At 49.6% G+C, this 21,372-nt stretch overlaps 1 protein-coding gene across 3 annotated transcripts in view; it reads left to right on the top strand.

The window, feature by feature from the left end:
- The first annotated feature begins 612 nt into the window (after positions 1 to 612).
- The window catches only part of Chst15 (carbohydrate sulfotransferase 15), an 85,630-nt gene continuing 64,870 nt past the window's right edge, over positions 613 to 21,372 (top strand). Inside the window, exon 1 of one of the 3 annotated variants that reach the window (XM_041667044.1) lies at positions 613 to 746. The gene's annotated coding sequence lies outside the window, so the exon portion shown is untranslated. Of the gene's footprint in view, positions 747 to 947; positions 1,493 to 21,372 lie in introns of those variants that run through there. The other 2 variants (XM_041667043.1, XM_041667045.1) reach the window with 2 other exon arrangements.

Here is a 21,372-nt window from a genome sequence, read left to right on the forward strand (position 1 = left end):
GCAACAGACTGTGGCTTCTATCCTGTTCCCAGAGTCTGGGTTGGGTGCTCTTGAGGCTTTCCCCGAACAAGCCTTAAGAGTTTAAGGTGTCTTTACACCAACCGATTTGCATCTTCAGCCCACAGTATGGGGCGGGGGGCGTCCACAGGAACCCTTCCTTGGAACAGCCCCCCGTGGGCCACTGCGGCAGTCAGTGGTGCTCAGTGTCCTGCAGAACCTTACCTCTCAGAAGAAGCAGACCTACAAGGCTAAAGAGCTAGGCAGCCTTTGTAGGATGCAAAAATACAACAGAGGGCGCCGAAACCACCAGCGGCAATGGCCTTGAATATCAATGTATGGGCTGCCTCTGGACCGCCAAGTTCGTTAAAACTGTCTCTGGTAGCCTGGGTCACAGCCACACACACCAGGTTTCGGTTTTGCCTTTTCAGAGTTACCGCAACACACAAACTGTATTTACTTGCAGGGCGAGGGGGCGGGGACCAAACCCACCGCTCAGTGGGGCGCGCACGCCTTGATCTCGCATTCCAGACTCGAGCTGATGTGTGTCAGCGCGACATGGGGCGGGGGGAGGGTTCTCTTCAGAGGTTTCATTCGCCATCTGCAAGTCACTCCCAAACTTTTTCCTCCTAGCGCTCGTGGAGTCAGGTTGATGCGCCCTGGATGCGGGGCGCTAGCCACGGGGCTGGGTGCGCGCTCCCGCGGAGTCGGAGCTGCAGAGGCTTCTGAGCTCGTCTTGGGCTTTTCAGGTACAAGTTGGGTGCGGGCTGAAGGGTTGGGGGCGGCGAGAAGCGGCGCGCGGAGGTTTGGCTCGGGGTTCCGGTGCCCCTCTGCGGGTTCCGCTCCGGCTGGCCGGGACTGAGAGCTGGGAGTCCAGGTGGCGGGGGCAGCGCGCAGCCTCACTCCCCGCGGTGCTCCCGGCGTGGAGGCGGCGGCGGCCCAGGCAGACAATGAACTTGGAGCGCGCCGAGCTCTGGCAGGTTTGGGCCCGTACCCCTCGGTCGGGCCTCCACGCTCCAGGCGCAGTCCCCAGTAGGAGGCGTCCCTTTTACTGCGTAGTCCTGGCCGCGCTCTGGGTGCCGAGCGCGCTTGGGGGCCCTGCGGGAACGACTGCGGGTGGAGGCGCCGGGGCTCACACGCCCCCTAAGTAGCCAGAGCGAATGTGGCCCGAGCTCCGAGAAAGGGGACCGGGTGGTGGCGTGGTGGCGCTGTGGACAGCTGGAGGCCGGCGGAGGACACACGCCGCGGGGCACGCACCGGCCGGCTGTCCCGCAGAAACGCCCCAAGGAGTCAGAATCCGCGCGACCCTGGGCCAGCCAGCCCTGGAAGCTGAAGGCGGAGAACCGCTGGATATAGGACCAATGGACAGACAGGTCGGCGATTTTCTGGAGCGAGTTCGCCGCGGGCAGAACTGGGGACCGGGGTTCTCCTAACCGTGCTCAATGCCCCTCCCCCGCACACTTTGGGGGAAGTTTCCAGGCACAGCCTGGGGCAGGTACGTGGGCATCTCCCACCGTCTCTGGTACCGATGGGAGCCGCCTTGGAAACCCGGGCTGTAGCTGCTATACGGCTCCCAGCAGGAAGGCACGTGTGGATTTGGGGGAACAGTTTCAGGCGTCGGCGTCTGTAGGACCAGGGTTCTTGAGGAGGGACTGTGGGAACAGGCCTAGGAAGAACGGATGGAGAGGCCTGAACTTTTTTACTCTCCGCTTTTTCCTTCGTCCCTGTCCCCTAGTCCCCGAAGCGGCCTGACTAAGGAGTCTGATGGTGTCCCCGGCCAGCTGGGGAATAGCGGGTAGAACAAGGCTTGTCTGAACCGGGCCGCGGGGCGGCGGCGACTGCCGCCGGGAGCCGGGAAGGCAGCGGCCCGGACTTGGGGGCGACGCTGGGGTTGGCGATGGCGTGTTAATCGGTGGGGTTGTGTGCGCCGGTGGAGAGCGTTGTGGTGGCTAGTGGCAGGTCTTGGCGCACTTGGCCGGGTGGAGCCCCTTGGGATTCTGGATGGCGCCGGGGCGAGGGGAGCCAGGCTTTGCAGGGAATGAATGGAGAGCTGGGGAAGCGCCTGATTTCTTCTTCGGGCGAAGTGATTGGCTGGCTTGCGCTCATCAGTGTCCACGTTTAGGATTCCAAGGTCCCGCGCACCCTTGTTTGACTGCTCCATCACGATCTGAGTGTCCACGTTGCTTGCCTGTCTTGAGGGGCAGACAACGCTGCTAGAGTAGCGACTGAAGCAGCCCAGTGTTGGGACTGGGTTGCCTGCTGCTAGGCTGCTAGCTGGTGGCCGGACATAGGCGCCTTTAGTAAGCGCTCTTGCTGGTGGCGGGGAGTCTGGGGGTTGGAACCAGCTGCTGGGGGGTTGTGTGTGTGTGGGGGGGGGGCTCTTGTCCTGTGTCTCCTAGTAAATCTGCTGAACGCCTTCACCTCATCCGTGATGAGTACAGTTTTCAGGAATGAAGTTCAGGAAAGCCTTGTGAGGGCTTGTGGCCAGTGACTCCCTGAGGTTGGTTGCCCATTATCAACTGCTGCTTCTGACCGGTGGGGTGCCTCTGTTACTGAAGCCTAGCTTTTCAGTGCACCCATCTTTTGCAATGCCTGACTGAATGGTGTGGATCACATCCCAGGATTGGAGTGATCATACCAATAAGCCCCCTGAGAACATCTGTATCCTCCTCCACTGTGGTTGCCCCGAGGGGAGATGAAGCTTAGAGGTTTTCTCAAAGTTTCTCTTGAAGTCTCTCTGTTCTCCACCAGAAATTTCCTCTCAGGTGCCTCCTCGCAAAATCCAGACCTCTTCTTCAGAATATGGCATTTTCTGCTTTTACCAAGTGTTTGTTGAACCAGGATCTGTTGACTGATATGTGAACACACACACATCATATGGTTTTGTTCAAAGTAGGCTGGGAATAAAAATGCTTTTTGGGTTGGATTTTGCCAGCAAGTTTGCTTCCCCCCAAACTAAAGAAAAACTGAAGATTTTTTTTTCTTTGTTGTCACCTCAAGAGAGGTGAAGTGGCTTGCTATTGTTTCCCTACTAGGGCATGGGTGAACAGGAAGACTTAGGTCCAACCTTCTTCCCAAGGTCTCACTCCCCCAGGAACTATCTTAGGATCTCCTGAAGGAAACAAAACGCTGGAGGAGGCTGGTCTGTCATGCTTTTCTCTGATGTACAAAACCTGGGCCACTGTCCTACCCAGGGATCCAGTGATGTTAACAATGGTTGCTATGAGGGCCACTGTTCCTTCTACACCCTGTCTTCGCTTGCATCTGAAGAGAGGCTTCCCTTTCTTCCATTCCCAAGAGAGTAATCCTTGCATCAGGAAGGAGCCAGAAAAAGAGGGAAAGGTTGTGCCAGTGGCAAGTGGATTGTGCCTATTCAGTGCCTTGAGAAGAACAATCTCAAATTAACCAGTTGGGCCCCAGGAGCGGGGAAGCTTTGAAGCTGCAGAGAACAAGCTGGGGATCTGCATAGTGGTGGTGGTGGTGGTGGTGGTGGTGGTGGTGGTGGTGGTGGTGGTGGTGGGTTTGTATATGTGCGTACGCTGTGGAGAGGAGATAGATAGATGCCTTGAACAGGTGAGTGACACAGCAGGAAGCCTCCACTCGGCTCCAGCTAGTTGGGAAAAAGCAGAGTCCATTGGTCTTGTTAATTTCCAAACAGTTCTTAAGCCTGGGTATGGATGCGTGGGCTGGAGTCTAAGGATGATAGAGGTGAGGCAGTGGTGGCAGTGGTGGTTCTGTGCTGAGATGTCAGAGAAGACTTAAACTGTATAGACAGGTGATGGTCCACATGGGCTCACACACTGGTAACTACTTGTCTTGCCTGGAGTTAGAGGAGGCCTGCCCAGGCTTCTCTACATGCTCTGGGTCGTGGGTCCCACAGCTAGTCCATGCACCCCCATCAAGAGCAGTGAGACTGCGTAAAACATCTTGTCTGCTGTTTTACTGAATAGACCCCATAGTTGCGCCTAGGGATGCCATGGGAATAAGACAGAGTCCCTGCTCTCTCTTAGGACAGGCACACAGACTAGCCAGTGTCACGTGGACAGATGATCCTTCAGCTACAGGCCTCCGAGTGAGAGTAAGGCAAAGCCAGTGTAAGAGAGGGATTGGCTGTGGAGACAGGGGAAAAGCCTGGTGTGGTGGCTCTTCATGGCCATTATGCTGGCTTGGGTCTCTTACAAACTCTCAGATGAGGACACTCTTTGGGATTGGCAGCTGTCACTTCTGTCCACACCTCTTGAGCCTGTCCCCTTCCTGGAGCCTTAGCTGGCCCCTGTTTGTAGAGATGCCATTGGAAGACCATCCATATGAAAGAAGAGATGTTTTCAATTCTAAAGGTAGAAACTGTGTTTTCAAAAGTTGTAGCAGGCTCGGGAGTGTTGTACATCCAAGCAGATGTGTCTTCGGTAGTGTGTGACTTAGAAGTGACTGTTGAGTCACTGGGAATAAGAATGCAACCTGTGTCACTTTCTGGGCTGTAAGTTTGGGAGGCTCAGGTACCGTGGATATTAAGTTACTTCAAAGGGCACTTGGGTCCTCCAGCTGGGAATAAAGAGATCTTGTTTGTTCTTAGCTGGTCGAGTATTCAGAGACAAGGCGTTTCAGCTTACACAGTGGGTTTCTTTATTGTCCTCACGTATTGGGTCCTGTGTGTTCCCCAAGACTGCTTCTTCTCTGAAACACTATGACGAAATGATGCATGCGAAGACCCCGGCTCCCCACATCCTGAGGAGACTATAAAGGTGGCGGTTACATACTTAGTTTGTCCAGCCTAATATCCAGGAAGAGAAGGGTTGGTGTCGATGTGGCCAATAGGAATTGTTTTCCTAAAACACGAGAATCCATGAGCCCCTATACATTCACAGCTGGCCCTGTGCTAGGCAGGTCCCACAGATATACGTATCCTTTCGTCTCTCTTAGAGGTCCAGGGGAGGGTAATGGAGACCCTCCCCATGGTTTTGATTATTCCTATGTGCAGGGAGGATGGGTGAAGGGGAGATGGGACAGTTCTCACTCCAGGAGAAGACTGTGTTTCTGTGAGTGGAATTAACAGTGGAGGGGAGTTGGCAAGTGGGAAGCGGTTTCTGTCCTTTACAGAATTTGCAGGGATGCAGAGAGAAGGGGAGCATCGTCTCCTCCCCCACCCCCGTGATTGAAAGCAGCTCCGTACAATATTTATGCATTCCCTTTAGGTGTGGCTCTGGGCCAGGTGCATGGGGGCAGAGAGTCAGCTCTCAGCACGCAGTTCCTGCACAGCAATGAGATTAGTGGGCGAGGCAGAAGTTGTGCAAGTCAGAATTACATAATGCGGCTGACAGGCGTCTTTGAGGGGCCTTGGGAGAGTGCAGTGGGAGTCTGGTGAGTGCCTTGGAGATTGGAGTTTTCGGATGATTTCGCCCAGGTGTCCTATAAAAGAGTTAAGTCCCTGCCAGGTGCTGGGAACAATGCCTGGTAAATAGAACTCAGTGAGCATTGGATTGTGTAATTATTTCTTTTCTAGAACTCCTAACATGATAGAGGAATATCTCTGAGGCCTAAAACTGCATAGCACCCCTAAACCGTGTATCCTTAGAGCAGCGGTTCTCAACATGTGGGTTGTGACCCCATTAAGGGGTCAAATGACCCTTTCACAGGGATCCCTTGAGATCATCAGAAAACAGGTATTTATTTTATGATTCATAACAGTAGCAAAATTACAGTTATGAAGTAGCAGCAAAATGATTTTATGGTTGGGGGTCACTACAACATGAGGAACTTGTACTAAGGGGTTTCAACATTAGGAAGGCTGAGAGTCACTGCCTTAAAGCATCATGTTCTCTGTCTAATCTAGTCCACCTTAAGGCCATCGCTAGGAATGTAGTTCAGTGGTGGAGAACTTGCCTAGCACATGCAAGATAAAAAAAAAAAAGAAAAGCATTAGAGAGAGAGAGAGAGAGAGAGATAAAGAGAGAGATAAAGAGAGAGCTGGGGGAGCCCCTTATTGCCTTGTCCCAGCTAGATTTCCCAAGGCTGTGGCTTTAACTCTCCCAGACATCTTCTCACCAGTGCAGGGAGGGGACAGGGTACCCACGTGCCCCTTTTAGTTGGCCCTGTAGGTAGGCTGTAGGTGCCTGTCTATTTGATGCTGTCACATTAAGTAGAGTCCAGGCCATCCTCCAGGAAGAAAAAAATGTGCTGGTGTAGCTGGCCTTTGAACATCACATTTTGAGCCCCTCTCTGAGTTTGAAAGAACCTAAGAGAGAATGGATCTGGAAGGGAGCTCCTGGTGAGGGCAGGTGCTCCTGACACCTCGTTTACATTTCTAGAACTCATCTTGGTTCAGGCATTTTAGACTTCTGAGGAAAGTAATGGCTGGCAGATCCTCAAAAGCAGAGGGTGTCATTTAAAAAAACGGAAACTTGGATACTGTCCAGAGTTGTGTTTGCGGTAGAAACACTGAAGCAGGTGGCCTAGTCACCCAGGTGTCTGGAAAATACCCCAACATGGGCAGATAATTAGATACAGGCTGGGCACCATTATGTTTTCCTTACCGTGTTCTGGGGCCGATGGTTTCACATTTTCTCTGGAAATGGAATATGTGCCTGCTGGGCTATTTTGTTCCCTGTGGTCAAAAAGATAGTGGTACAGCCACCTAAGAGGAAGATGGGCCAGGATGGATCTGTCGTACTTTTCTGTGCCCTCATAGCTAGCTACCCTAGGGGTACTGGGCCCATGGCACCTTTATCACACCGCCCAACCCTGCATTTCAGAGTGAAAGAGATTGGGGGAGGGAAGTGACACACTGTTGATGAATGGGGCTTGGAGCATGCCTGCACTTTCTACGCTTGTGAGCGAGCTCAGCTGATTGGAAGAATAGCCAGCACTTCTGGTCAGCCTGTTTAGGGACACAGTGCATTCTCCTAGCTCAGGGGCTGGACCCCCAGCCACTCAGAAAAGCCACCTAAGGTCTCCGGCAGAGCCCATCCGGCAGCTTCATGGCGATTCCGATTCAAGTCTCTGCTGTGGCTTTCCATCTCATTCCCATGACCCTGGCAAGGCTGAATGTATCACAGTTTTCTCATGTGACAAGTGCTGCCTGGTGAGTGGTTTATTATGACCAGTACAAGCTGGGGTTCAGGGATCCTCCTCAGATCCAGCCAGTTTTCTGGTGGGAATCAAATGTGACTTTGTTCCTATCTGAAGCTGAGGTTGGCATGTATGATGAACCAGTATGGTGGGTGAGGTATACTACAAAACAGGGTTTGACGGACTCCGCAGTCTGCACACATGGGAGGCTTCAGTCCCTTCTGGATAGCCACTTTCCTCCTTGGGGTAGGCAGCAGGAGAGGTGAGGCAGGCAGTGACGATCTGTGTCTTCTGTATTCTTGGGACTGTGCAGCTACTTCCCGGCATAGACACTTTTCTCGCAGGCAGGAAGCAACGTGCTGAGCTTAGTGTCTGGTCCATGGTGGAGAGTTGGTGTTGCTTTCATAGCACCTCGGCTGCACCTGAATCTACTGCTGTTTCAGCTACTGACTGGCTCAGCAATTCCTGCCCCACTGCTCAGGCTGAGGCCTGATGGGACTTCTGCATTCTGCCGGAACTGCCACTGCCTCTGCAGCCTAATGTAATTTTTAACTAAGTCTCTATCATTCTATTTTACCAATAAAAATTCAGGAGTCAGATACTGGGGTAAACCTGCTAGCTCAGAGAGGCCAAGAAGAAACCAGTTGGCCTTCCTTCTTAGCCAGCGGCCCAACAAGAAAGCTCCCCTTAGCTGTCCCAAACTCAAAAGTCTCTCCTCACTACTTCCTGTGCGTGTCTCTCTCAGGTTTCCAGACTCCCCCCAACTCTCGATGTCAACTCTTCCTGTCAACTGTATCCTGACTCCGCCTCTTGCCTCAAGGTTGATTTTAGTTAATTAACACCATCTTGGGGTTCACAGTGTGATCAAATATCCAGTAATAGGTTGGTCTGTGTCATCTCTTGGGCATGTGGTGGGCAGGGTGGCTGTAATGTGCTTGCGATGTATCAATTCTGTGTTATTATCTGCTTTGACCACAGACTTCAAGGCTACATTCTAACCTGAATGCAGTTCACTTGGATGGAGGTAATGGCTGTCTGCTAGCCAGAGAGCTTTTCTTTCCTTCTTTCCTGGCCCCTCAACTGGAAGTGGGCCTCTCCCTCCCCCTGTTTCTCCATTTTGTCTTGCTCTGTCCTTGAGATTGGTCTCAAACTGATGGACTTGTGTTATGCTGTCTGGGTCTTCCAAGGGCCGGGACTGTTATCATCCAGCATGCCTGCCACTGGCCTGCACGTCTACTGGGTAGAGTTCTGTCTTTGTGCCAAGTTCCCTGACCAGCCAGCCTAGACTTGGCTGTACCCAAGTCCCTTCGCCACCGGGAAGGGGAGCCCCTGCATCTGGCTGTTCTTTCTTGTGTCCCAACCGTTGCCTTAGCATCACCACTATTAGGAAGCCCAGCTGGCCACTGTCATGTGCCTTCTTGTCCCATCCATGTGCAGCCTGCCTCCTCTGAGCTTCTACAATTCCACTCCGTTGTATTTCTCGCTTTTGAGTTTTTTCCATGTGTAGCGTGGTCTGACTTTCTGGGTAATGTCTGTTTGCCTGGTCTAGTGGGCCCCTTATCAGTGAGGAGGCTGTCCCTTCTCACTTTCTCATGGCTGGCTCTGCTCCTAGTTGAGAGTGATTGTCATGTATTGAATCTGTACATCAGTTTACAAAGATCTGTCTGAGAGCCAGTCTCTGGAGGATGTTCGTATATGTCCAGAAGATAGGGATTCTGAGCTTGGTGTCATGACCCAGGAGTTGACACTTGGTGACCTTCTAGAAGAGCCTGGTGTAATGACGCTGGACTCCTGGCATCTTCTTGGAGCAGTTATTTTTAAGAACAATCACTGCTTTTTTTTTTTTTTGGTGTGTCTTGAGAGTTGTGGGAAGAATGTTATGGGGGATTTGGTTGCTGTTCCAAGAATATAAACAAGGGTCATCCACTCAGGCAAGAGCCAGGGGCTGTTAGCATTTTGTGTGCCTGGAACATATAGCTTGTCTTAAGGTTCCAGGATCCTTTGTTTGGAATGTAAATATTTACATTAAAAATATAAAGCTTGTCCTGGTGTATATTTTTAATGACTGTAATTTCTAAACCCCAAATCAGACTATTAGTCTACAGAGGATTTTTCTCCTCCAATTTGTGAACCTGTTTATATAAAGAGTCTTCCAAATGTACACATACCAGACCGTGTTTACTTTGTGTGCATGAGGGATCTCCAGGCCTCCTGGAAAGTGCTGGCCCCGGACGAATCTGCATTGCTGGCGGTGAGTTTCAGTACACACGGCTGATCCTTCTGTATTTTTAGCAGTAGAGCTATAGGGAACAGTAGCAGCCTTTGGGACCAGGCCTCATGGCATCATCTAACCCTGATTTCTGGTTCCATTTCCTGTTCATCTAGGTAGGGGCTGACTTGGTGGTCCTGGTCGATCCCCATGTCGTTTCACTGTGCATGTCATTTCAGAGGTGTTTATTGCTCTAGGAAGACATCCAGGAGAGTCATCTTGGAACCCTTGTGGACCCATTGCTGGGTTGGTGTTGAACTGTAGAATCTGTGTAACAATTTCCTCTCTCATCATCTTTGGGAGCAATTTGGCTTTTCGTTCGTCCTCTGGAGACGAGCCCAGGTCTGTCAAATGTTTGCTTGCCTTTCTGGCCTGTCTTATTTTCCGGGTTCAAGGCTAGTGGCTGATGGGAACTGGCCTCGACCATCTGCCCTGTGTGGGGCAAGGTCACTTCTGGGACTTCCTCTCAATCAGTCCTGGATGGAGAACGTTGCTGGGTGAAAAATGTCTTCCTTGTACATCTGGATTCTTGACTGGGTTACAAGAAATTAAACTGACATAAGACAGATGGACAGATGGAGGAACATAGCTGCTTCTATCCACATCGTAGGGCCACCAATTAGGACATGGGATGAAGGGACGGATGACTGAAGGCCTTCCCGAGCTAGAGAAAAGAGCAGGGCTTGAGGGTGTGTGTGTGTGGGGGGGGGGGATGGCCACACAAATTACAAGAGGATAAGGGCACTGTCACTGTCAACAGAGTCTGTGTTGTGTGGCTCAAGTCTCAGGAACTAACACCATCTTAGGAACAACCACGAGGAAAGGTGAGTCTGCCACACTGACCAAAGCCTAGAGGGGACTCTCAGCATAGACCTTCTGCTAGAGGACCCTTGCCTGGCACACAAAGGGCCCAGAGGAACCCTCAGTCTCTATCCTCCTTCTCAAGTGGCCTCCGTTTGAAGGAGCCAGCGTATCAAGCATGTTTCATTGGTACTTCAGTCTGAGTGTGAAATGTTCCCCATAGACTCGTGTGTCTGGACATGTCGTTCTAAGCTAGTGGTGCTGTTGGGGAAGTTGTAGAAGCGTTGGAGGTGCCTAGCTGGTGGATGTAAGGTTGTAGGTAGGGCTCGAGGTTCTAGGCCGTCTCCGAGTCTGGCTTGCGTCTTGTGCTTGCTGATTGCCAACCAAGACATGATAAGCTCTGGCAGTTGCAGAGAAAGCCTTTCCTGCCATGATTGGTTGTAGCCCCTGAGCCACGAATCCAAACAAATTTTTCCTTAAGTTGCTTCTGTCAGGCATTTAGTCTTAACAATGAGAAAACTTCACTAGGAAGTCAGTATTGAGAATGGGATTGTGGTTGTGATAAACCCGACCATGTGGTCTGTGGGTTTTCAGAACTGGTTTACAAGGAGAAATGTGGACGAGTTTAAAAACCCCTAGACTAGCTGAGCAGAACTTACTAGGTCTTCTGATGGGAGTCTGGAAGACGAGAACACCCATACAAATTGCGGACAATAAAGGTCGGGCTCACGAGAGGGAAAAAAAGATTCCCTCTGGGCAAGAGGTTGTTTATGTTGCATTCTGGCAAGGAACTTGGCCTTGTTCTGAAGATTCGAGAGTGGTTGAATGAAATAGAAATGGCCTAACTCATTAGTGGAGGAAATTTGAAGACAACACAGCAGTCAGGCCAAGACATGGTTAGTGCTCGCTGCTTTTAGCAAGGTGGAGAAAAAAGATGTAAAAAATGAACGGTTTGGCCAGGAAAGGGTTGTGCTTTTGTTTAAGGTCCTGGACAAGGCAGGTCCTGGCAAATCAGACTGGACTATTAAAGAGATGAGTGCCATTCAAGAGAAATTGCAGCTCTTGCCCCAGGACAGTGGAAATGGTACCTTGAAGACAAGATCTCACTTATGGAAGACTCCAGGGTATAACAATGTAAACCAGTGGGAGAAGAAATCACTTAAGAAGATAAAGCCTCCAGGTTACCCCCGTCCAGCAGGATTGCCTAGGGAGGTGTTTCCTCAGGTGCAGCCCTCCGGGCGCTTGGGGCCGCTGCAGCCAAAAGTCCCTGGGAGCCAGGCTTCATTTTGAGCTTTTGGCAGAATTTGGCTTTGTCCAAATTGTGCCGATTTTGCAAACATGCAGAATTCAAGAGCCCTGGGGTGGTGGGGGCTTGCACCAGGGTTCCAGAAAACAGCCGTGAAGGACAAGCAACACACAGGGAAATCGCATTCTGAGTGCAGAGCGCTCCTGAAAGGTTTACCTGTGACGCTGTGGAGATGAAGCTCAAGCTGCAGCAGAGACTGGGGATGTTTACATCCCAGGAAAAGGGATGCTACAGGCACTGAGCGAAACCTAAGCGATGCCAAAGGGGCTGCATGCGTTAGAGGTGACAGGATTTAAGGGTGAGGTTGCTCAAGCCTATTAGAGTCCAGATGCCTCCATTGAAAGCTTTGAGTGATAGGCGTGAAGCTACAGGGTTTGTTTGTCTTGTCCTGCTGAGTTTTGGGTGTTGCCTTAGTTGGTCTTCCCTTGCAGTGTTTCTCTGTTCCTTTCTGTTGGAATGGAAATGTTTATTTCACACCAATGTGTGTTTAAAACATGTTACTTGGTGTTTGCTATTAGTAGGACTCATGGTTAAGAGAGTGCATGAGACGCGGAAGGTACTTTGGACTTTTGAACAGTGTTGGAACTTTGAGACTACAGGGACTTCTGAAGTTCGGATGGATGCATTTTACATTATGAGACGACCAGGGGCTTATGTAGAATAGGGTAGGCTGCTATGCTTTGAGTGTGAAACATTCCCTGCAGGCTCACTTGTATGAATACTCAGTCCCCAGCTGGTAGCACTGTTCTGGGAGACTGTAGAACTTTTTGAAATGGGGTCTAAGTGGCAGCTGGGTGATCACAGGGACAGAGCTAGATAATTGTAGCCTGGCTGTCTCTCTGCCCCTAGTTCTCTGCTTGGTGGTTGGCTACTGAGATGCGAATAGGGTGGGTTGTAAGCTCCTGACGGATGGAGTTGCCCGTCTATAGCCTTCCCTACCATGATGGACCCTGAGCATCCTTCATGTAGCTGCCTCCTCCTCGCTGCAGGATGAAGGGCAAATGAGGGGGAGATGGGAGGACCCTAGAAAGGTGCTTTCAGGGCTCTCGCCTTTCCCCATCTCTGGTTCTCATCTCTGGCTCCTTTTTGGAGCTGGAGTAGAGGGCCTCCATTGTCTTTGCTTCTCAGCCAGCCCATGCATCTTATCTTAGATGAGGCTGCCTTCTTCTCCGTCCACTGAACATGGATGGCTTGGGGCAAGGACTCGCTGAGGCACCAGGATCCATCTTTCCTTATTCATCTCTGTCTCTCAAAGGGAATGGAGTTCTGGGGCTAGGAATGTCTACATTCCTGCTTGGGAGCATTTCCTTCATAACAATCCTGGGGTGCTGAACCCCAAATGGAAGAGGAAGTCTGAGGAAGTGGCCCAAGGGCAAAAGAATAGAGTTCTGTGTTATACACCACCAAGCATGAAACTTCCCATTTCCCTTTGACCAGCCTTAGGTGACCTTCCTCACCCAAAGGACTTGTTATCTGGGCTTAGGAGTGAGGACCCTAGGGACATCTTGTGCGTTCTAAGGATTGAATTAAGGTAACACTATTCTTGTCTGTGCTTGTATTTGGCTTGATTCACAATGGTGTGGCCCTTATTGTCTGCCACAGTTTTTTTTTAATACAGATAATACATTCCAGGGAGTTCCACCTCTGTCCAGAAATGGAAGCGCATTATGTCGGAAGTCAGGCAATAGTTGTTTCTAGGATGTGCTGAACTTGCCTAAGAAAGTTATCAGGAGGACGAGAGGAGGGGTGAAAGGGTGCCCATTAACGTATCAGCCTGGCATTTGCATTGTGCTAACTCTGAGAAGCTATTTATACCCACTCGATAGCAGTTTTAGTGAGGTGCTGGGGGTGAGGGTTGGGTGGGATACCTGAAGCCAGAGAAGGAAGCTAGTGCTTTTGATCCCCTCTTCAGAATTATCTGTCAGGCAAAGCAGGGGAAAACATTTGCTCCCTAGCCAACCATGGGGAGTCCACTAATCCTTTGCCCTGTGTGTGATTTGGCTCCGCATAAAAATGATGTATTAAAAAGCAGGTGAAGCCTCCTTGCTGTTTGAGTGGTGCAAGATAAATTTGCTTTCAGCTGTTGCAAACAAATCAATGGAAAAGCCGCCGGGCTGCTCACTTCTCCAGTCAGCAGGTTTTTGGTTTACAAGAGGAAGCCCTGTCTATTCACAGGGCTTCCCCTTCAGATGGCCTAGGGACTGGCTGTCTCCCATATTCATATATGCAGAACATAGCTCTCATCCGGAGGATTTTGAAAGTCATACAGAAGGCCTTAAAAAGAAACCCCAGTCAATATTTTCTTTTAAAAGCAGTTTTTTTTTTTTGGCGCTATTACACACCATGTTAGTGACTTTTCTCATTGTTGTGACAAAAATTTCAGACAAGAGTGACTTAAGAAGAAGGGATTTATTCTGGCTTACAGTTGGAGGGCACAGCTCACATGGTGGGCAAGGCCTGGCCACAGGAGCACGAGGCAGCTGGGCGCGTTTTAGCCACAGTCAGGAGGCAGACAGAGACCAGTGTTGGTGCTCAGCTTGCTTCTCCTTTTTATTCAGGCAGAGGCCTGAGCCTGTGAGATGGTTCTACCCACAGTCAGGGTGGGTCTTCCTGCTCTAGTTGAGTCTTTCAGGAAACACCCTCACAGATACCCCACTGGTGTGCTCCCATGGTGATTCTAAATCTAGCCAAGTTGACAAGAGACACGTGCTATGTAGTTCATCCGTGTGAAATAGATAATTTAATGTTTTCTGTGTATCCCTTAGGTATGTACACGACATCACAGCCAGTGTTATGGCATTTCACCCACTGAACAAGAAAACCCAGCACCCTTTGCTTACCGCCACCCCCCCCCCCGTCATACACCCCCACCACCTGAACAGTCACAAATCAACTTTTGGGTTCTGTCAGTCCGGCTTCTCATTTCTGGACTTCTGTAAGGACAGAATCATGAAGGATGTGGTGTTCTGAGGACGGTGTTATCCACGTTGTAACATATGAAGTCCATTCTTCTCATGGCCAGAGAATAGTCTGTGGGGTGGACTGACGACAGTTCTATTTACCCAAGTGTCCCTTGGGAGTCATTTCCAGTGTCTCCAGGTTTGGGCTTTCTTGAGCATCATCGTAGCTGTAAACTTTTGTGTGTAGGCTTTTTTCACGTGAATGTGTTTCCCTTTCTAGGGTTTCATTTTGTTTTGTTTTAAGATAGTTTTGCTTTCTCCTAACAACAGGGATTTATTTAGTTTTCTTTCTCCGACCCTAAAGAAGTCTTGCATTATAGTGAGGTCCTGACCTTGCTTGTTGTCATGCTGGGGGGGCGGGGAGGAGGTACTGAGGAGCCTGACTTGTTGAGTTCTATGGACCTGCACTGAACATAGTTCAGATCTTCTTTATAGATGGGGAAACTGAGGCCCCAGAGAAGTCACATACAGAGCCAGGATTGTATCTAGGTTTCCGAGTTACACTTCGGTTACTCTCTATGTTCCTCCAAAGTCTTTGTAAAACTCCAGGTTGCCTTCTGGACCAGGCTGGGGTGTAGGTGAGGGTGGGTGGACGGATGGTGACTGCCTTGCTTCAGCCTACTCCTAACGTAGCACAGGCCTAGGAAAGTCTCATTTCCACCGGATACCAATGAGAGCTGCAAATTGTGGCGCCAGTGACTTTCTAGTTCTCTGTCCCTGCAGCCAGAGAGGCCGCTGCTGATCTGGGGGGGGGCGGGGAGGTAATTAAATTAGGAACCAATTCAGAGGATGAAATTTTATCTGATCTGGCCAAGTCTATAAACAAGGGGCTGTGATTGTGTTTCCAGGAGACATTAAGAAGTTGTGTTTTAAAGAATTGTGCTGGACGAAAGCATGTGAAAGACTCCATTGGGGCCATGCTGGAGGCCTCCCTGGCTGGGGTTGGCAATGGACTAGAGTGTGCAGTCCTGGGGGTCTGGCTGTGTCCCCAGGCCAGCCTTCTGCATGCTCTGTTTCCAAGTCCCTCTTGAGCTCCACTGCGGTGGATGTGTATGTTTTGTGGCTGGGATGGTCTCTCTGTTTAGGAGAGGAGTTTTGCCTCGTCCCTGTGAAGTGGCTATAGAGGATCCTGGGAGCTCCGAACTAGTCCTTTGCCACCCAGACCAGCAAACAAGACAGCCACGTGACCAAAGCTGACCTCAGGAGACCAGAAAGCCAGATGCCTGATCTGCCCACTTATATACATGGAGATGAACAGAGAACAGAGAAGAGACCCCAGAGGTGCCCCTCAGTTTTGCAGAACCTTCCAGTGCTCCAAGAGGTGGGAGACAGTCATAGAAGGAGAAGCTTCTATTTGATGATTGAAATGATGTGGCCTTAGGTTTAAGGGTGTGTCCATGCTGACAGAATCCATTATGATGGAGAAACCTAGGATTATGGATTGGGTCAGGGGGACAAGAAGGACCCCGCGGTCCAATAGAGAGCCATCTGACTTCTTCCTATTCTGAACTTAGTTCAACCCTCAAACCTTGACCTCTCTGTTGGAACTGTGCTAGAGAGATGCTGGAGGAGAGGCAGACTGGGATGCAAGATGGCACAAAGGTGAATAAGAAGCTGCCATTGTCCCTAAGGTGGGGGAGCTAAAGGGTGCTGCTTTCTGTCTAAAGGAAGCTCGGTGGCCCTGGCAGAGGATGAGGAGGGTACTGTTCACATTGTGGTGGACTACGAGGTAGAGAGGGCAGACCAAGCAGCAGGCCAAACCTCAAGGGTCCAGCGAAGATCACTCAGGAAAAGGTACATGAGGAAGATGCAGATGAGAGAAAGATGAGCTGAAACATTTTTCATCTCCTTCTCCCAAATTAACCGACTTCGCACTATCATGCTGTTGTCACTAGCATCACGACTAATAGGCCTTCACAACTGTGCAAAGAGGTGAAATCTGGACGGAAGGTAGGGACTCTAAATCAGTGTACTAGAAACTCCACGGGGTTTAGAAAGACTTAGACTTCCTGTGGTTTTCTATTAGTTTGTTTGCACTGGCTTGTTGGTGGTATCTGTGTGTGCATGGATGTACGTGTGCTCAGGTGTGCACGCGCATGCACATATGTGTGTAGAGCTATGTGTGCCCAGCTCTTCCGCTAGGAAACACTCTCTGGAGTTTGACTGTGATTACAATCATTCTCCAAGGGGCATTTCTAGCTCTTTCACGCTGAAGATGAGGGCTAGGTAATCAGGACAGTGATCGTGACAATGATGCTCATCTGTCCTGAGTGTCTGTTGTGACTTCCTCTGACTGTCTTTAGGTCTCATGTCCAGATTTCCTAGATGCACCTCACCTTCTCTTGTTCAGCAGTGTGTGTGTGTGTAGTTTAGATTAGTTTTCCTTTTTGTGAGTGGTCCCACCCCTTTGTCCCACAGCAGCCCGACCGAAGGCTTGGGCGTCATCTGTGACAATGGCTGACAGCACCCGCTTGCCTTTGTTCTATCGCTGCCACTCAGTCCCCTTGGAGCAGGAAATGAGTCTTCCTCATCTTGGAAGGAGAGGGTTGGGCAGCTGGGTGGATGGATAGACAGGCTGATGGGTGGAAAGAAGGCGGCAAGAATGGGTGCAAGTGTCTTGACCCACAGTGCTAGGGTGGCTGCAGGCTTCCTCACCTGTTCTGTCCCACCCTGCTCACTGCCTTTATTTCTGGGGAGACCTGCTGAGGATGAGTGGCCAGATTTTCTCCCTTTATCCCCCTTCATAAAAACACATAGTCTGACCCCAAATTGCTGTTTGCCGTTTCCTCCATTAGTATGATGAATGCCCATCTGAGCCTTGCTGGCCAGCAGCTGCTTTGAGATTCAGAAGTCAGGAAAAGAAAGAAAGATGGAAATATACCAGTAGCCCAGTCTCTTTTTGCAGTGGTTGACCTGAGAACGGGAGCTGGCCGGGGAGGGGGGGGGGGGTCGGGACACCATGGTGGACAGCTGGAAGCATACTCCTGGAAACAATACTGAAATAAACACGAAGTCCAAAGGTGAGCAAGGCTGTTAACTTGAGTCCAGTGATAATTTCAAGCAGGGACAGGAACTGGGCACGGGAAATATGCACACTGGCCCCCTTACCCCGTAGATCAACACTTTCTTGCCCTCCTCTCTTCTACAGAACTTGATTAGTCCTTGCTCCTTGCCATTGCTGCTTCCAGATGTTTCTCTTGAGGTTCCTGCCATGGGTTTTCCCTCTGCTGCTGCTGCCTCTCTGTCTCCTAGGTAGTAGATCCCCAGGCTGCCTCCATGCTGTCTCCATGGTGCAATACTAGGGTTCCCTGGGCCCTCCGCCTAGACCTTGTCCACAGCTGGGCTACACCCATGGCATGTTAACCCCAGCCTTTCTTCCCTACAAACGAACTGACAGGTGCTCAGCAGATTATTCCTGTCCCTTTCTGTGTGTTAGGTCTCCCCCAGTTCTCCTTGGCTGTCCTTACGACTATCACACCAGAAAGTTTGGCCGATAAATATTTATTATGTGGTGATATACAGATCTGCTTCCTATTGCTTATGATTAGTTTTTTTTAAGTTGTGTATAAAATATAAACTTCCTTGTATTTTAGTAAAAATGGAGAGAAAAGAAGATAGTTTTTCTTTTCTTTTTTTTTTTTTTCCAGAGAAGCTTGATTTAGAATCATTCCAGATGTTCACCCACCATCTCTCTTCTCCAAGCCCGAGCCCAACTGTCTGGAAACTGTCTTGACAGGCTGAAAACCTGCCAAGGGCCCCCTTAATCTTTCCCCACTTCTAACGCTGCCTCATAATTTTAACTTTTTATTTTGAAATAATTTTAGAGATGAAGGAAGTCACAGTGTTCTTATGTCCCCTTCGCCCAGCATCCTACCATGATAGCATCATCTGTGACCCTGAGACCCCATAAAAGCCAGGAAATTGAGGCTGGCCCAGTCTCATTAACAAAGCTGCAGGCTGCATCCTGCGCCTTCTGATGTTATTAAGCCCAGGGATCCACAGCACTTTGGAAGCATTTTAGGATTTCGAGAATTTCAGCCCTGTCGTTTATCTTTTAGATGATTTTTGGATCTTTTCCAATTGGCAGTCAATGACATTAGCTTTCGTCAGGTCAATAAATCCTAGAAGAGCCTCTTTAATGTTTTTCCCAAATTCTGTTGCCCATGTGGTACTCTATGGGTTTCTGTCCCTGAAGAGTGTACTGAGAGAACCCTCCTACCTGGGTTTGAGAAGTTCTTAGAGATGAGGGATGGTTCATCTCAGGCTGGTATAATGGAACATAGCACAGAGATCTGGAGCTCTTGAGATATGGTCACAGTAACCAGCGTGCATGGGAGACCTAATATGAGCTGCTTTCCTTTAATATTCTTGGAAGCCTTTGAGGAGATACACTTAACAGCCCAGTACCCCCACTTCACAGTTTAAATTTTTGTAACTCAGTGGTAGAGTGGGGACTTGAACCCAGGCAGTCTGAATCAGAGACTACTTGCAGCCTGGTAGGCCTTAGTCCTTGAATCAGGCCTACACACTTGACCAGACTGCTCTGAGCATCTTTGGCCTCCCAGCTCTGAGATGGGCTTGTCTGAGTTCTGTCATGTCTCTTAATTTAAGTGTAGTTGGTTTTTCTGGTGAAATGGTCCTATTGGTAGAGCTGGGAACCCTCAAAGAAGCAAGCAAAATCTCTACCCCACCCCTTGGAGATGCTTTAAGGTAGGGATATTTCTATAGTCCTATTCGCTGTGATAGAAGCCTTAGTTCCCATTAATTTATGTTTTGATATATTTTAATTAGGCTACTTACAAACTTATTTCAAGGTGCAAAATTCTGAGTGGCAGGCGGACCCAGAACCCCCACGTATGCTCAGGACTCAAGACTCAAATGATGCGTGGGCATCCTTCTCTCTCCCTGTCATGGGTACCATAAATGGTGACATGCCGCTAGAATGGGATGTGCGAACTTTATCTGCATGTACCTAATTGGGTTTTGTATTCTCTACCAAGGAAGGTTAAAATGAAGCCTGTTTATAAATGGTGTCTAAGCCGCACAGGCTGGGGGACAAGCTGTAAAAACCAACAGTGCAGAGCGCTGGGTGAAGGGCTTAATTTTCTCTTCTGGTTGGGGACTAAGCACATCACTCCACGAAGGTAAAGATTTTCCCATTTATAGAGGCTGTGAGGGATAAGCCTTGGCTCATAAATTTCCTCCATGGCCTCTCTTCAGAGCCTGTGAGATGGCCTGACTCCGGGGACCAGTGTCTAACCACATTAGTGCGATAAATTAAAGGGCCTAGTGTTGGCTAAATTGTCAGGCTGAGCTGTATGGGAGCTGGTCCTGAGATGGGAACTGTGATGAACAGGCTGCTGCTAGCTCTTGCCGAGAGAGGGATCATTCGGATCCACATTCTCAAGCACTCCTAGGAAGGTCCCAGCAATGATCCCAAGTCTGAGAGACAGAATGCAATTTTCTGAATGATTGCCATCATTATCTCTAAGGAATAGGAAGAGATCCCTGGGAATGTTTTCTCTCTCCATCCGACCCTCATTGTCGTCTTAATTCTCCTCCTCCTCCCCCTTCTCCTCTTCCTCCTTCTCCTCCTCATGGTCCTCCTCCTCCTCCATCTTCCTTCTCCTTCTCCTTCTTCTTTTCTTCCTCCTCCTCCTTCTGACAGTGTCTTAAATATTTTGGGCTATCCTTAAACTAAATATGTAGCTAAGGATGTCCTTGAATTTCTGATCTTTCTGTTTTTACCCGTGAGTGCTGGGATTGCAAATATGCACCTATAAAACACATGAGCAAAGCAACTTGTGAAATAAAGCATTTAATTTGATGTTAGAGTTTATGACGGTGGAGTAAGGGCCTAATGGCAGGAAGAACTGAGAGTTCACATCTTGATCTACAAGTAGGAGGTAGAGAAAGTGACACACTGGGCATTTCGCTAGTCTTTTGAAACCTCTAAGCCTGACCCCAGTGGCACACCTGCTCCAACAAGGACACATCTTCCATCCCTTCTCAAACAGTGCCATCAACTGGGGACAAAGTTTGAAAATATATGAGTCTATGGGGGTCATTCTCATTCCAAACTGAGCTGCATCTCAGCTTTCGTTATTAAACTCTATGAATCTCTAGACTGGCAATGTCATTTGCAGGCTCCAATACAACATGGTGATATGAGTCCCGTATTAAAAAATTAAGAACTTTAGAATGGGGCCAGCAGAGCATTAAATCAAGTGTGCAGAGGGTTTGAGTGTGGGTTGGCTTTGTGAATGTGACTGTGGAACTGCTGAGTTCTTGTCCATCCAGCCGGCCCTGCTACTGAAGCTGGTACCCAATGTAGGCCATACAGAGAGAGTCAGACTGTACATGTCCAGACGGCAGACGTGTGCTGTATTCGCAGTACAGACCTCTGAGGAGGCTGGCTGGGTGCCTATCTGGGAACACGGGTGTCTGTCTGGGGATACTCTTAGGGAATGCTTGACGAACTGAAGTGACACATCATGATTTTTCTAATCAGAGCTGGGGTTTCATGCGACGCTCGGATTCCATGCATCAAGACTCTGGAGTAATTACCCCTGGGTTATTCAGAATGAACAGCGGCGTGGACCTAGATATCTAATGAAGCTCACAGTCTTCACAGCTCTGCCTTGAGAAGACAAAATATGAATATGCATTTCTTCTAGAGTGTGTGTGTGTGTGTGTGTGTGTGTGTGTGTGTGTGAATCCTTGTACCCCGCATGATGAAAACAGGCTGACAAGCTGGTGTGTTTATCCGGTGCTGTGCATGGCTACCCTGAGCATCTCTTTCTGGCTTTTTGCTTCTGTGTCTCAGTCCCAAGAGGGGAAGTTATCTCCTCTTTCTTCTTGGCTTCTTCCCTCTGATATTTTCTGCGTGGGCTCTGCCCTCTGTAGCTGAGTGGAATGTTCTTAGAGAGAGCCTATGATCTCAAAGGCCACCACAGGTCACCCTGGTTACTGTG

Source organism: Microtus oregoni, unplaced genomic scaffold (assembly GCF_018167655.1).
Source record: "Microtus oregoni isolate MIOR12 unplaced genomic scaffold, Mior012 000016F_ref0000370, whole genome shotgun sequence".
Taxonomy (NCBI): Eukaryota; Metazoa; Chordata; class Mammalia; order Rodentia; family Cricetidae; genus Microtus; species Microtus oregoni.